The sequence below is a fragment of the Emydura macquarii genome, unplaced genomic scaffold (assembly GCF_026122565.2).
Source record: "Emydura macquarii macquarii isolate MOO-44397 ecotype Brisbane River unplaced genomic scaffold, CSIRO-AGI_Emac_v2 contig_820, whole genome shotgun sequence".
Taxonomy (NCBI): Eukaryota; Metazoa; Chordata; order Testudines; family Chelidae; genus Emydura; species Emydura macquarii.
The window spans coordinates 261,340-276,756 of record NW_027130957.1 but is presented as its reverse complement, the minus strand read 5'-3'; the positions used below and the strand labels follow the sequence as shown (position 1 = coordinate 276,756).

The window sequence follows — 15,417 nt, the reverse complement described above, 5'->3', positions numbered from 1 at the left end:
CTCTGCAATTTATACATGTGGTGGGGTGGGGTGGGGCGTGCAGTTTATGTACTCTACATTCCTAAGTATAGATATAACCTAGGGCTCAGATTATTTACTGCATGGGATAGGGAACTTCCACAGAGCACAGGCTTGCCTTATATTGGTTCGTGGACAGCCTCTGTTCCTGCAGCAAATGGAAATCTGCAGAGCAAGCAATAGTCTGAAAGCCCCCCCTGTGGTTTCAAAGGCACCCTTCAGACTTGAGTCTCATAAAGGAAGCAAAATGGTCCTGTCCCCAAGATACTGAAGACCTAGGTTCAATTGTGGTTCCACCACAGTCTTTCTGTGGGACTTGGGGGAAATAATGTAATTTCTCTGTACCTCAGTTCCCCACCTGGACAATGGAGATAATAGCACTGCCCTACCTCACAGGGGTGCTGTAGGGGTAAATTCAGTAATGTTTATGAGGCTGAAATAGTGCAGTGCTGGGGCCATATAAGAACTCTGCTAGATTTTAGAAACTATTTTTTAATTGATATTATTTGTATTACAGGAGCCCCTGGAGTTCCCAGCTACGATTACGGACCATTGTGCTGGGTGCTGTACACATGCTCTGTAAGAGATAGTCCCTGCCCCCAACAGCTTGCATTTCAAATACTCTACATATGCAGGGGTAGGAAGAGAAGGAAGGGAAGTCGTATTATCCCCGTTTTAGAGAGGCACCGAGAACTGAAGTGACGCAGAAAGTTTATGGCAGAACTGGAAATTGAACCCAGTGCAGCAGGGTTTATATCCCTTATACTTTTATCCTATTGTACTTAGCCCTAGATATTCTCATTGATGTGAATCTATGGTACTTGTATGACCCCCCATTACCATGGTATCTGAACACTTCACCATCTTGAATGCATTTGTCCTCACAAGACTCCTGTAAGGTAGGTAAATGCTATAATCCCCATCGTACACATGGGGAACTGAGGCCTATGGGCCAGATCCTCAATGGTATTGAGCTGCAGCGCTGAGGCTATGCCACTGTAGTGTAGACACTTAATACGGCCCTGGAAGGGGTTTTTCCCATCATTGTAGAGCTCTGTGTGGCTCAAAAACTTGTCTCTCTCACCAACAGCAGTTGGCCCAATAAAAGATATTACCTCACCCAACTTGTCTTTCTAAGTATTAGCATGACAGAGTTCATTTGGAGGCTGCCCTCAGGTGAAGACATGTTCCAATTTACATACAGGTGGTGGAAGGATTTTCTGTGGGAAGGACTTAGAAGGGAAAAGACACTCTAGGAAAAGAGTGGAGTCCATGGCTGCATAGTTCCTCTTGGGATACAACCAACGGGAAACTTATTACCAAGATACAACCCAAGCAAATAAACCTGCCTGAAGAGAAAAGGGTTCATCTGTGTTTAGCCACGCCCCAGGACTTTCATGTGGACTGAGAGTCTCTATTTATGCTATTGTGTGTAGCTTGTTTTTAGACAAGTAACAATGATTAGTTAGTTGAGTTACTTTTCATGATTCCTCCTGCATATAACAAGTATTTCCTACTGTGATCAAGCTGGTTGAAATTTTTGACAGAAAACAAAACTTCTTCCTGTTGAAAAATGTGATTTTCGTTAAAAATTTTTTCCAATCGGAAGAACTGCAATGAAAAGTGTCACTCTGAAATGTCCAGTCATGTAGTCTTCGTCAAAAGGGTTGAACTTTTCCATTTCAATGCTTCAGATGTGCAATATTTCAGCATTTTCCGTTTCAAGAACCGTTCTGGTACTTTGAGGTTGTGTTCAGATTTGGAATAGAAAGCAATGCTGACATCTCAACATCACCTGTGAAAGGAACAGTCTGTGTTTTGGAAAAGAAGATCTACGTATTCCTCCTCCTGTTCTGTGTATGTTTGTAGCGTTCCTAGCGCAGTGTGCTCCTGGCCAGACAACACCCAGGTTAATAGCACCCCGCCCACGGACTACAGGTCCCGACATGCCCCGCGCGGCAGCTTCCGGCGCGTTCCGGACCCGGGCGGGCACGCGCCGAGCGGACGGAGCCGCGGGCGGCAGCGGGCCGGGGCCGGGGCAGGGCGGACTGGAGCCGGGGCGGGACTCAGCCAGGTGAGGCCATGCCGCCCCCGCGCCCCTTTCAGCCCCCCGAGACCCTTCCCCATCCCCCAGCCGGGGGCTGACCCCCCCACTCCCTCAGCCCCCCCCGAGACCCTTCCCCATCCCCGGCCGGGCGCTGGCCCCTGTCCCTCTGTCCCCCCCGGGGCTAGCTCCCCTCTGCCTCCTTCTGCCTTTCCCCCTCCCTTCACCAGTGTCCCAGCTGCTGCCCCCCCCCCCTCTCCTCTGACCCCCTCCTTGCTTGTTGCCCGTTTCGCTGGCAGTCCTGTTTTCTCCCTGCACCCCCTGCCCTGCCCTTCGCCTCCAGTGCTTTCTTCCCTTCGTGCATGCTGTCTAACTCCGTGCCGTGCTTAGCTTTGTGTGTGTCTCTGCAAGACAGACTCCAGACGGGGCGGACACCAAAGCCCCTCTCCTGTTACCCACCGTCTTTCACTGCATTGCATGTGGAGATGGGTCATCCTCTGGCCGCTGTGGAAACTGTGATGTTTGGGCCACTCTTTAGTGGCTGTCGAGGGCATATGCTACTTCTGTGAACCCCTGAACCGGGAGCTTTAGCCTTCCCTTTCTGGCACGCTAATCTTTCTTATAGTAAATAACACAAATATGAGAAGTGGGTGGAGAGGAGGAGAATTTGTGGCGGAGTGAAAGTTTAGCACCGTGGTGCCTTGCTTTCCAAGTTGCTCGGTCCCAGGAAGGGAGAGAAACTCAATCTGTTCGCTTAACGTCAGCATGCAGAAATTCAGACATGGGTGCTTAAAGTCTACATCTGTATTTCCACACTTAAATAAGTACTGTGGCCTGATTTTCAATCATGCTGCATGTCCAGCAGCACCCGTTGAGGTTAATTCAGTTGGGAGCAGCTGAGTGCTTCCTGAAAATCAGTTCATTGAAGTGCCTGAATATAGGTTTAAGAGCCTAATTTTACACCCCCCAATTTAAAACATCTTGGCCAAGGCTTTTATTGCTATGCTTCCCTGTTCTTTTTGAAATACTTAGGCCTTGACTACACACACAAGTTGTACAGCGTTTAAATACACTGGTATGACCCCACTGTTCATTCAGGAGCCTTCTCTACAAGACTGCATCTGCAATCCCTGCTGGTTGAAATAGCCTTCTTGGTATCTCTTTGCTTGATCTCATCTGAAACAGTTTCCTAATCCTCACATCCAATTTTATTTTCCTTTCCCTTTGTTGTTTATCTGTGTAACTGAATCATTTAACACTAGTGTATTTGTCCAGGTGGAGGTGGGTGAGTTCTTGAAGTGCCAATATGTAGACTTGCCATGTTATCTGAAAGTGTATTGATGAGCTTACCTATTGGTATTTGGTATCAGTATAAAGTATTTTAGTACTGCCCAGAAAAGGAGAGAGATTCGTAATCACAGTCCCTACATTAAACTCTTAAAATATTCCCTTTCTCAAAGTTTATCTTTTTAGTTAAATGTTTATTTTCAAATGTATGAAAGCAGCTGTACACATATTTACAGAAATATAGAGCTCTCTCCAAAAAATATAGAGGAGGAAATGATCCTCCATCGTGTTCTATAAAGTGAACAGAAACCTCCTAAAATAGGTCAGTTGATAGACAGCTCATGGATTTTAAAAGATAGACTCACTTTTTAAAAATATAAACATCAGAGACTTATCACTGGTAGATCTTGATAGACTCTAGTTTGTCTGAGTGGGTGGTGAAGGGCACAGCAAAGCTTCCTGTGGCCCTGAGCAGAAAGGGGCCTGTTTCCTGATCATGTCAACTCAGTTGAGTTAGCTTGAGAGGGTTTTTTTTGGGTTTATCACAACCCCCTTCCCAATAAAGAGATAAAACTGACAAACAGCACTCTGGTGCCAGAATAAATGTGCGTACATGGTAGCATTATACCACTGTCACCATAGTGGTTGAAATTAACATCTTGGGTTATACCATAAACATTTTCCTGTGTGGAGAAGGCCTTAACAGGGCTTTCCTAACATATTCAAAGCTGTTTAAGATGCCCTCTCTCAGGCTGAAATGTGGCCAGTTAACAGAGCTTTACACGTTAGCTTGCATTTTAACATGGCTTTTCTATCACCGTGAGCTGTTATGATTAAAAGAGAATGTACATTTCCCCCCCAGTTTATTTGCTGTCAGCCCTGAAGCAGACTTCAGTCTCTCTTGAGTGGGTGGGGGAAGGGAGGGTGGTAATAGTGGGAATGTAGATCAGTGTGGGGGGGGGCTGACACAGATGGGTGAAATGTGATTGCATCCTTGTTTCCAGATTTCTGGATCAGTAATCTGTGATTACACAGACTTCCACTTCATTCAATCACTGGTTAATTTGATCTTCAGTTTAATTTGATGATGATCTCGGGAGCCAAATCATTTGTATTGAAACAAACCCTTTTTATTTTGATCAAACTTGATTGCTTTAGTCATGTTTAGGCATTATCTGTATTAAAAAATTAGGAAATATTGCACTTGCCTCAGGCATGTTAGTCAGTGCTTATTATTCACTAGCTATAAAAACTGTCATTTAATAAGTGAAAAAGTGCTTAAGGGAAGACCTGTGTGGTGTGAAAATTGTTCAGTTATTACAGTTCTTTGTTATTGACATAAGTGCCACTGCGTGCTAAGCAAACTGTTGCCCACCTCTGTGGGCACATGGATAATGTATTCAACTGTGTTCAGCTATTTATTTCAAGCAAAACAATAGGCAAGGACTGGGTCGCAGTGGGAGGAAGGCCCTATGAATTAGGCCTCGTCTACACTAGCACTTATTGGGGCAAAACTTTTGTCACTAAGGGGTGTGAAACAGCCCTCCCCCCGAGTGACATAAGTTTTGCCAGCATAAACACTCGGGTGGACATCAGCGGGAGACACTCTCCCACTGACATAGCTACCGCTGCTGATTTAGGTGGTTTTATTATGTGGACGGGAGAGCTTTCTCCCGTTGACGTAACATGGCTACACAAGTGCTCTTGCAGCTGTACCAATACAGCTGTGCCACTGTAAATTTTAAGTGTAGACTAGCTAATAGTTAGGAAGCTGAATATGACTGATGGAGATTAAGGGCCTCATCCTGTGAGGTACTTGCCACTCCCACTCAAGTCTCTGGAGTAGAGGGTGCTTAGAGAAGCTCAGCGTTTTGTAGGATTCGGGCCCTAATTTCACTTTGTGGTGATGGGTGAGAGAGGTTCTTCCATTCTGTGTCTGTGTGTTTTTTGGGGCTTTGAGAATGTTCTTTTGGGGGTGGGCTTTAGAGTGCTTGGAAAACAGCATGCTATAGGCTGCAGCAGTTCAGTGCTTGGCTTTGTGTACAGAAAAAAGCTTTTTCAGATGTCTATTTTTATCAGTTAATTAGTAGTTCTTGCTGATTTGTCAGTGCTCTGTGAGAACTATTTCCAGTTCTTTTCTGCACAGTGGGGGATCATACATTAGTCAATCAGTGAATATGCAAACCAGCTGTCTCACCTTTGTGATGGGTTCTAGTGCAGGCATTTCTTAACTTTTTCCAGATAGTATCCTTTATATTAGCTGCTCACAAACTTGCTGTCAGAATCCTTTGTGCCTCCCTCTCAAGAGACTTCAGTATAGTAAAAAAATTATGTAGATATACAAGCCCTTGGGATTTCTATAGTGCCTTCAATTGGATGATCTCAAAGTGCTCTAAAAACATGCATTAACTACTCCATGCATATGGGGCATGGAAATATTCCCATAAGAAGCTGAGGCTAGAAGTGACTAGCTGATGGTCACGTGATAAGCTAGTGGGGAACTGGGTAGATGAGAATCTAAAACTTTTGATTCCCAGTTCTGTGCATTAAGGCACTGTGCTATCTTGTCTGACTCCTAGGTTTATGGGCTGCTCCTGGTATCTGAGGACTAATTTACAAATGACTGAGTAAATATTCAAAGGAAGGCTTGTGAAGGGATGGGAAAGCAAACTTGCAAGCCAAGTGACGTGGGTGGTATGCCCTATTGGTACTTGAGCCCCATCCCGATCAGGACTATTCTACTGGGTCTATGGCATGGATACTTAATCTTCTTTAAGGAAGCCAGCAAAGAAGTAATCAGCTAAGTTTGCAGCAAAGAAAGTTTAGGTTAGATATTAGGAAAATCTTTCAAACTATAAGGATAGTTAAGCACTGGAACAGGTTACCTAGGAAGTCTGTGGAATCTTGGTCATTTGTGGTTCTTAAGAACAAATTAGACAATCACCTGTCAGATGGTTTCGGTACACTTAATCCTGCCTTTGTGCAGTGGGAATGAACTAGAATGATGACCTCTTGAGTCTCTTCCAGCCCTACACTTCTGATTATGTTTTCAAAGTTTTTTGAATCTAAAGATGCTGTTGTGCACATAGATCTTCTGTTGACTTTAATTTGACCTGATTAGGGCTAGGATACGTAGGATGCTTTTTAAAAACCACTTGGCTTTCTACAGTAATGTGGGGGTGGGAGAAAGGGTTGGGTAAATATTTTGCTAACTTCATTCTTTTGTGTTTGTGCCTTTGATATAGCAATTACAAAACACAATTAAGAACTGCTTATCTAACAGCTGCATTGACTTTCAATGAGACAGAGTGCTAGTCTACACTTAGTGTTACAGTGGTGCGGCTATGCCGCTATAGAGCTCAGGCTATGTCTACACTAGTACTTACTGTGGTATAACGTACGTCGCTCGGGGGTGTGAAAAAACCACCTCTCTGAGCAGTGTAAGTTACACCGACCAAAGAGCCGGTGTAAATAGCGCTATGTCGGCAGGAGAGCTGCTACCACCGCTCACGGGACTGCAGTAGTTACGCTGATGGGAGAGCTCTCTCCTATTGGCTTAGAGTAGTTACATTAGAGAGCTTACAGGAGCCTTAGGCTATGGCTACACTAGCATTTTTGTCCATCAGGGATGTGAAAAAACTCCCCCCTCGTATAAGTTTTGTCAACAGTGCCGATATGGAGAGCGCTGTGTCAGCAGGAGACGCTCTCGTGCCGACACAGCTACTGCGGCTCATCGGGTGTGGTTTAATTATTAGCGCTCTTCTGTCGGCATAAAGCAGCTACACAGGAGATCTTACAGCAGCACAGCTGTCAGTCTAAGGTCTCTAGTGTAGATGTAGCCTTAGTGAAGATGCTACCTATGCCGACGGGAGAACTTCTGTCCTCAGCATAGGTTCAGCTCCCCAAGAGGGAGTAGCTATGTTGATGGGAGAGGCCCTCCCATCAACTGAGCTGTCTATGCCAGGGGTTAGATCGGTATAACTACATCACTCGGGTGTGGATTTTCATAAATTGGTAGAGTAGACCAAGTCTTAGGCTCCCAAGTGCCTAAGTTACTTTTGAAATGGGACCCAGGCTCCTAATCCATTTAGGCTTATTTGCAAATGTTACCTATAGTATCTGATTTTCCTCTCTGTTTTGCTGATGTAAATCAGGAGTAACTCCATTGAAGTCTGGGCAGGTGTCTGCACTAGAAAGTTTTGCCAGTATAGCAATATATTAGAAGTTTGATTATTTAAAACAAACAAAAAGAACTATATCAGCAGAAGTCTTAGTGTGGACTTAGTTATACTCACATAAAAGTGCTTTTGCTGGTATAGCTTATTTTACTCTCCAAATCAGTATAAGCTCTACTGGCAAAGGTACAGTTAGTGTTTTGTTGGTATAAGCTGTGTTACACTGAGGGTTTGGTGGTATAGTTATACCGGCAAACCATTTCTAGTGTAGACCTGGCCTCAGTGGAGTTACACCAGTAAAAAACTGGTTGGAGAAAAATTATTCCTCAAGGCTAAAACTGTTCTTTGCTGTCTGGGTCGAATGTTAAACCATTTTTTTTGCCTGAGCTATTAGCTTGTTTTTTAAAGCTGTTCTACTAACTTGATTACATTAAAAGTGTGAATGGAGCAATAGAATCTTAAATACTATTCACTGATTCAGTATAGGGATGTAAAAGTATGAATGGCCTTGCGTTTTAGATGTACCGTCATTTCCAGCTGGAACCTATAACAGGATGATAATTGTTGGAATACACTTAATCAGCCAACTGGCTTATGTGAACAAAGTTGTTCTCTTGCTGTTGTAGATGTTAGCACATTTCATTTCCTGTTAGCAGAGTTTAATTAAGTGTTCCACAGAAAGTTTCCGAAGTGAATATGCTAGTCACTCTGGTTTCACTTCCTTGTAAGGGATTCTTGAACGGAGCCAAATAAATTTTATATTTGAATGAAATAGAAACAAAGCTTTTTTTTCTATTTGAAAAGTTTTGACTGCCTGCAGTGAGAGGTGCCGTTACCTAAATGTCATATACACTGGATGGTGAGCCAAATTAGAATTTAAATCATGTTTCGAATGTGGGCCCTATTCTAGTCCCACCAGCAAGAGTAGTGACAAGATCAAGCCTATTGTTTGGCCAGCCAGTGTTGACAGGATCATGTCATGTTAGAGATGTTATTTAAAAAGACGCTAAAATATGTTTCAAAGATTGTCCCGGAACAGTCAGGAAGCCAGTGTTGCTGGCATGTTAAACATGATTCGTAAACTGTCTTCTGAGTTCATTGAGGCCTTTCTATGTAGAATTACCCAGTGAGCAATGTATGTAATGCTTTCCTTGGCAGCTGTGTTTTACAGCAGAGTTTTAAAATTAGCTGTGGCTTCAGGCCACTGGTTTTTCTATTATCTTTCTGCACTTTGTGCTGGAGTGGCAGTAAAGGCCAAAACACGTAATGCTAGCAGGCTTACTTTGGGGAAAGTTCATACTTGCTAACTCAGTATGATTGCTGTTTATGGCCCGAATCCAGGATTTGCAGTAAATGTATCACTAACTTTAGAAGTACTCTTCTGTTACATTTGTCTGATATGCACTTAATTATTTTTGCTGAATATGCAGGATAACTAGGATTAGGGGGATGTAGAAAATGTAACTCATTATTGAGAGTACATAGCTGCTGTATCTGATGTCTCAGTCCTGGCTGCCTCTTTTTATCCTGCATTAAATGAGGAGTGACTACTATTCTGGAATATTAAAGTATATAGCTTCCCTGTGGAGAATATGGGTCTTACATAGAACATATCTGGTGGACTTCAATAGTTATGAATACAGAGAAAGCTGTGAATTTCATCACTGTGACATATTAAATAGGCTTTTTAAGATGTCTTGAAAAAGTCCCTATGAATACAGTTCAGTCATTGGCTATAGAAAGTTGTCATAAGGAAGGAAATAATCTTTGGAAACACATCACAGATTTGGAAAATAAAGGTACAAGAATGCTGTAGGACCCATTAGGCCTGGGTTTTTTCCTAGTTCTGATGCTGACATACTCTGACAGGAGGCAAGTCACTTTACACCATGCTTTTGTTTCCTCTCATGTCTTGTCTGTCTTAAGAGAGTCGCTACCTTTATATGTTTGGGCCCCATCCTGTTAGGTGCTGTACAATCTCAGTTGGAGCCTTTACGTACTAATGGAAAACAAATAAAAATGTGCAAACATCATTGAAATGGGCTTTTATGATGTCAGTGGTTAATATTCTAACTCTTAAATCTCTGTGAAACTTGAAATAATTGTGTATTCAGTTCTAACGTGTTTCTTTATATTCTCCAGTTTTAATATTTGGTCAGGTTTCATGCTTGATTTTTCTACTTCCCTTGAATCATCCTTTGTGTCATGATACATATCCTCATTTAATAGTCTCGATCTCTGCAGTGAGATCGAGGCTTTCTGTATGAAACATACTGTGATGAGAACATGTTTACCATTAGGTTTTCATTACCTATAGTGACATTTGTGCCAAGTGAGACTTTTATTGCACAATCTTACAATCTCAGTGTGAAAAGAAAAAAAAAAAAAAAGACAGAAATTTCATCTCCTTCCCTGCCCACCAAAGTGAAACATTTAGAAGGAACATAGATAGAGAGAACAAAGGTTCTGACGTAAACACTGGATATGTTAACATTTCTAATTAGTAAATGAATTGTGGATGATCTCTTCCTTTGAAGGATTTATTCTCATTTGAGAGCATTAGGGCTGGTCTACACTAGTTTGTCAACAAAAGAGTGGAGGTGTACAGACTAAAATGCTCCTCCTACCAATGTAACTCCCCTGCTACGTCGACATAATAAAACCACCTCAATGAGAGGTGTAAGGCTTACGTTGGTTGAGTTAGGGTGACAGTGTCAAGGTAGACACTGCATTCCTTACATCAGCTGTGGGGCTGTCATTCTCATCAATTTCACTGCTCCAGTGCAGAGGACACTCCAGCGCAGTGGACCTCTCTTCTCAGGGGCCAGAAGGCCTGGGCAGCTTTCCCCTGGGAACAGGGATGGGAGAAGCCCCGGGGGGGGCAGGGGAGGGCAGTCCACTGGGAGCTTGTGAGGCTCCTGGCAGGGAATTGAGAGACCAGGCTCTCAGCGCCCCACACTGCCCCTCTTAAGTCGGTGGAAGTGCTCCTGATGAGAATGCACTCCACTGATCCAAGGAGTCGACTTATTTTTATAGTGTAGACAAGGCCTTAGTCTCTGAAAAAATTAAACTTCTTTTAAAATCCACTTTGCTACTGCAGTTCAGATTCCAGACTTGGGAAGCTTTGGTGAGTGCTTCCCTCTTTTCCCTCCATCCACTTTGCTTGATTGCTTCATGCTGAGTATCAGCTGGACCAAAGTGTATTGTGCTCTTGCCTATGGATCTTTTTGCCCAGTGGCATGGCAAAATGAGATTGGAAAGTTGGCAGTCTACAGTTCTGTGCTGGCAGTTAGAGGGGTGGAAAACGATCTTTGCTTAAAGCTCTTATACAGTGATTCATGGCAGTAAAGGACTCTTAAACATTTAGATTTATTTTTTCTGTTTGATCATTTAATCTCCATGCAAGATTGAACTATATAGCTGCAGAAAGGTTTCCAGTATATAAAGGAAAACATAATTAGTACCAGGTATTGAAAATCATTCAGTTTAATCTATAATTTCTGTTTCTAATGTTTACAGTTATGCAAATTATTAAATAGTAGACACATTTGATTGCAAAAGTCAGATTTGACTCCATTGCAGTAGCTTCATGTATGTTAGAGGGACTGTACTCTTTTAAATATAACTAAGGGCTTGTTTACACTTAAAAATGCTGCACTGCTTCAGTGAAGACACTACCTATGCTGAGGGAGGGGTTCTCTCATTGGCATAGGTACTCCACCTTTCTGAGAGGTAGAAGCTAGAATTATCTGCTGCTGTCTGCACCGGGGGTTAGTTTAACTACATCTCTCAGGGGTGTAGGTTTTTGACAGTCCTGAATGACATAGTTATATTGTACCAACCTAATTTCCTAGTGTATACCAGGCCACAGAAACTAAAAAAGCCTTTTTGTAAATGTGTTGTGCTTTCTGAAAGCACTCGGTTGAAATACTGATCAAGATATCATAACAAGACATGCCTGTAATAGAGTAATGGTGACGGTGTCCTACAAGGCAGTTCTGCAGACTGTGGTCTGGGGGGTGCTGGAATGACTACCCACAGAGCGCAGTGTCTCTTGCTGACACAACTGCTTATGATGAGAATGCACAGCACTGGAAAAAGAAGCCAAGTGCATGTGCGTTCTTTCAACATAATAATGTTGGCAACTAGTGTCAGCAAAGATTCAGTCAGTGATACTTACTAGTGTAGACATGGCCTGAATTAAATAGGAAAGGGAAATTGTGATGTGTTGACAATTAGCGCTAGAAATGGTATTTCTTTAACAGACTAGATCTTTTAGTTTCCCATCAATATAATGGTGTCTGTGTCCATGTGCTGGCTGCAGCTCACCTGCAGAACAGTTGGTTTGAGAGAGTTTCTTACAGATCTAGCAATCCAGGTGGCTGTGGTTGCAAATAGAAATTTACTCCTGTGGTTTACTCTTTCTGCATTATTGTAGTGGGAGCGTGTGACTTTGGGCACCTATATTCCTGGGTGGTTTGTTAGATCTTAAAAACTAGTTAAGGTGCTAAACTTCATTGCTTTTCTGCGAGAGTTTCCCCCTACAACTCTACTGTGTTACAGCAGCACTACTAGTTCCTTGGCAGAGCTTGAGTGGGGCAGCGTTTGATTTAAGATCTGATGTGCATGAAGTGTTGCTCAGGCACTTCCTTGATCACTGAGGTACACCTTTGTTTCAGGTAGCTGATTCAGGGCTTTGTCCGTTTAATCAGAGTTTCTATAGCAACAAAACCTTTAACAAGAGGGTGGAGTCCCTGCCAGTTCAGTGCAGTGTATGTTAGGTATTTTATGTCCTGTTTATAGATGGTCAGTGTGTTATGTTGATCAGCATCAGATTTTTAAAGGATATGTTCTGCATTCATGATGTAAATATCAAAGGGCAGGTCTGCATTTAAAAAGCTGCAGTGGTGCAGCTGCAAAGCTTTAGTGAAGATACTACTAGTGCAGTTAAACCACCTCCGGAAGAGGCGGAGGGTAGCTATGTTATCTGGAGAGCTTCTCCCATGGTTAGGTCAGTATAACTGGTGCTCAGGAGTGTGGATTTTTCACACCCCTGAGTGACATAGTTATACCAGTTAAGTTAGTAGTGTAGTCCTGGTCTAATACTGCTAGAAGTTTCTAGCTTTTTCCAGTAATTAATATGAGCAGCAGTTACTTTATTACTTAGGAAATGTATGTAGTACTACTGGTATGCATGGCACTTTATAGCCGAGTAAACTCTATAGAGCAGTATTCCTTATAGCAGTGTTAGTTTGTCAAAAATAGTAGATAAGTGTCAGGAGGCTTTTGACTAATCCTGAGAGATTTTCCATGAATCACACAATTTTCCATCTTTTGTCCAGTTAACTTGGCCTCTTCTTTATGTTTTATTATTTGTAAATCTCAAGGGACACTTAAAAAAAACCAACCTGTTGCTGGATCAAGTATCAGAGACCTTAAACTACATTCTGAAGTCAAGCGTTTCTTAGATGATCACTGTGTAGACACCACTGTAACCCTAATTTTAATGACGGTAAGCGAGTATATCAGAGTAATCAAGATAATCAGTTGACTGAAACATTCTGTTTGCATATTCAAAGTCTGCAGCCTTATTTCTGAGCAACGCCCTATCAAAAGCATGGTGTATTCCTGATATTATTATGCCACGTCCATTACCGCAGTTTCCCACTGCCTCCAGTCATTTTGGGAAGAAGGAGGTTGGGTGTTTTTGATACAGGGACCGATTCTGAAATGATTAACAATATTATCAATTAAATGCTAGATTAAATTTGGTTTCAACAATAACACATCTGTCCTATTGACAAATAAATAGAGCATTGTCCTTGTTTTCTGACCATAGTAGTTTAGACCAGACTATCTAAATTTTTATTTGCAGACCCTGAAAACTTCATTTATAAAGGAATGATGTTTAGTGGGCCCCATCTATACTCAGTTCCAAGTGTGCTAGTCAGATCTGTTTGGAAAAATATTTCATGATAGAAAGATGCAAACACTTTTGGTGGCTAATATCAACAGGGCTGAGCTACAATGAGCCATATTGTAAATCACCGTTTGACCCTATTTATACTGTCCAGGGAAATCATATTTGCACATTTCTAGCAGAGCATTGTTCAAACATAATGTGAATTCAGCACAGACAGTGTCTTAGCAACATGGCTAGATTTCGTAAAGTTGCGTACTGAAAATGGTAAGATTGCTTTGCAAACTTCTACCCGCCCACTCACCCAAGGTGAGTGATGTTATTTTGACGGGCAAGTAAAATATAATTGTTTTTCATTATGAATCAGCATGGTAAAGGTCTTTTGTGCTCGGGTTGGCAAATTTTCTTGATTTCGCAAGGACATTAACCTTCTCCATTTGGAAAATAGTTTAAGAGTTTAAAGTAAGGAAGTTAACGGAAACTATTTTGACTGGTGACTGGAAGCTGCTCCTTATGGATTGTTTAAAATTCATGATACGTTTGGATGGACTGAAAGAGCCTGCTGTTGAACAACATGAGCTGCAAACCTTGCATTCATATGTTTCCCCTTTTACTATTCTCAAACTAAATTGATGGGAGCACATAAATACTTAGATAAATAGAATCTATGGCTAGACATGTAGTGTTCCCACCTGTGACTAGCATGCTAGCTGCAACCTTTACACAGGACTGTTGGAATTCCTCCTGTTCCTGATTTCAGCTCCAGCTCTTCACAGGGCTTTTATGGAGCAATTAATTTGATGCATAAATCCAGGATCTGCCTCTGGCAATAGCCAATACTTTGATGCTTCACAGGAGGGCATGCTATGATGCCGATGGTCAGATTTGCAGTTCTGGAAATGGGGACTCCGGGCAGGAGCAAAGAAGGAGAATCTATTCTTCCTGATGGTTGTGGTGATCAGATTATACTATGAAGCATGATATTTGATTACCCTTTGAAATGGTTTCCCTATCTTGGCAAACCCAGCAGCAAGTGTCTCAGTTTGAATAATCAAAAGTGCATCTGGTGGCTAAATGTTACCTTTGTGTATTCAAATCTTGCAGCCCAATTGCTGTACATCACCCTGACCTGCATCTCTTCCTTTAGGATTATGCTGCAGAACAAGGCTCCAGGAGGAAAATAGACTCCAGGTTAAGGTACAAGATTAAAGACCATTCCAGCATTTATTGCCAAAAGCTTTCTCTTACCAACAGAAGTTGGTCCAATAAAAGATATTACCTCACCCACCTTAACTTTTGGGAATTTCTCGTACCTTGCAGCTGGGGAAGGAGTACTGCAGTTCTGATGCCCTCCATGGAGGAGGATATTGCTCTGTTGGTGGGAAGGAGAAGAGGAGCATGAAAGTGACTTGAACTGTATAGTTCCCTTGGGAAATAATTCTTCAGGATGTTGCCCAGGCTTAGCATTTTTAAATTCTACCACTTTTCAACTACCACTGATATAGGCCTGGTGTATTGCTAGTGTAGGCAAAGCTTAGGTGTCCTACCACCATCTAATTTTGCTCAGGGCAAGCCAAGGGGGGGTATAATGGGTAGAAATGCCAGCAAGCTGGTCTACGCTAGTGCTACCACTTGTGGTGCAATGGTGAGAGTATGTTAAAAAAAAACAAACAAAAAAAAAACCCAGTGCAGACACATCCCAGTTTCTGTCAGCATATTAGGAAGAAGTGCTGACATCCAACAGTCACTCCTAAACCAGTACAGTTGCTTCACTTTAGAGTTGCAGCGGTGCAGGTGAAAACAGTGAGCTATAGAGAAATGTTCCCAGCATTACAATTGCAGAATAAAAAGTTTTTTTTTTTTTTTAAAAGAGTGTCAAACCCTGTAGGCTGTTTAACTGAAAATTCCCGGTTATTTCCAAGCAGGCAGCCAAAATCCTCATGTGTTATAGGTTGTCTTCCGACTAGAATCCG

The 15,417-nt window shown here is 42.3% G+C and overlaps 1 protein-coding gene across 3 annotated transcripts in view; it reads left to right on the top strand.

Annotated features, from left to right (window-relative positions):
• Nucleotides 1-1,863: 1,863 nt before the first annotated feature.
• Nucleotides 1,864-15,417, top strand: part of PHACTR4 (phosphatase and actin regulator 4) — a 91,732-nt gene continuing 78,178 nt past the window's right edge. Inside the window, exon 1 of one of the 3 annotated variants that reach the window (XM_067543253.1) lies at nucleotides 1,864-2,092. The gene's annotated coding sequence lies outside the window, so the exon portion shown is untranslated. Of the gene's footprint in view, nucleotides 2,093-14,624; nucleotides 14,642-15,417 lie in introns of those variants that run through there. The other 2 variants (XM_067543255.1, XM_067543254.1) reach the window with 2 other exon arrangements.